This window comes from Condylura cristata, unplaced genomic scaffold, assembly GCF_000260355.1.
Source record: "Condylura cristata isolate star-nosed mole 26May11 unplaced genomic scaffold, ConCri1.0 scaffold00002, whole genome shotgun sequence".
In the NCBI taxonomy this organism is placed as follows: Eukaryota; Metazoa; Chordata; class Mammalia; order Eulipotyphla; family Talpidae; genus Condylura; species Condylura cristata.
The window spans coordinates 63635510-63636638 of NW_004567103.1; positions in this window are offsets into that span (position 1 = coordinate 63635510).

A 1129-nucleotide genomic window follows, 5' to 3' on the forward strand; every position below is an offset into this window, starting at 1 on the left:
GGAGAGGTCTGCCACACCATGTGGTCACCTCCGGGGCAGGTGGAATTGAACTCATGCGGAAGTGGCTTTAGATTCTCAGTGCAGTGCTTTAACCCGCTGAGCCACCAGGGAGGGCCAGGGTTTTTTTATTTTTAAGCTTCATCAGTTCTCCATATTTCTTTGTGATCAATCCTTTATCGCTAGTTTTCTGTGAGAAAATTTTTTCCCAATCATGGGATGCCTGTTTGTCTTTTGTACTGTCTCTTTTGCTGTACAGAAGCTCTTTATCTTGATGTAGTCCCATCTGTTTATCCTTGCCTTCACTATCGTTGCATTGGGTGCTCAATCTTTAAAGATATCGCTGAAGTGTATGCCATGTAGTGTTTGGCCCATCTTTGCTTCCAGGTATTTTATGGTTTCTGTTTTTATGTCTAGGTCTTTAATCCACTTTGAGTTGATTTTTGTGTATGGTGTGAGGTAGTAATCTGGTTTCATTTTTTTGCATGTAGCTTCCCAGTTTCACCGCACCATTTGCTGAACAAACTTTCTTTGTTCCATTGTATCCTCTTTGTTCCCTTGTCAAAAATTAGCTGTCCATAAGCCTGTGGATTTATATCTGGGCTTTCTATTTGAATCCACTGGTCTGTATGTCTGTTCTTGTTCCAGTACCATGCAGTTTTGATTATATGGCTTTGTAGGATTGCTTGAAGTTTGGGATTGCAATGCCTCCATTCTGTTTTTTCTTAGACATGAGGGTTTTGGCTATTTGAGGTCTTTTGTTCCATATGAATCTCATCAAATTTTTTTCTATTTCTTTGAAGAATGTCATTGAAATTTTTATTGGAATGACATTAAATCTGCATATTGCTTTTGGCAGGATAGCCATTTCGATGATGTTAATTCTCCCGATCCATGAGCAGGGGATGTCTTTCATTTCATGGTGTCTTCTTGTATTTCTTTTAACAGTGTTTTGTAATTTTCTTTGTAAAGGACTTTTAGCTCTTTTGTTAGGTTGACTTCCAGGTATTTGATTTTTTTTTTTCTTAAAGATTTATTTTACTTGCACATACAGAACTGGGGTACAGGCCAGACGCTCAGGGGTGGTGAGAGGCTTCACCAGAGACAGAGTGGGGAGCAGAACAGGCAGATC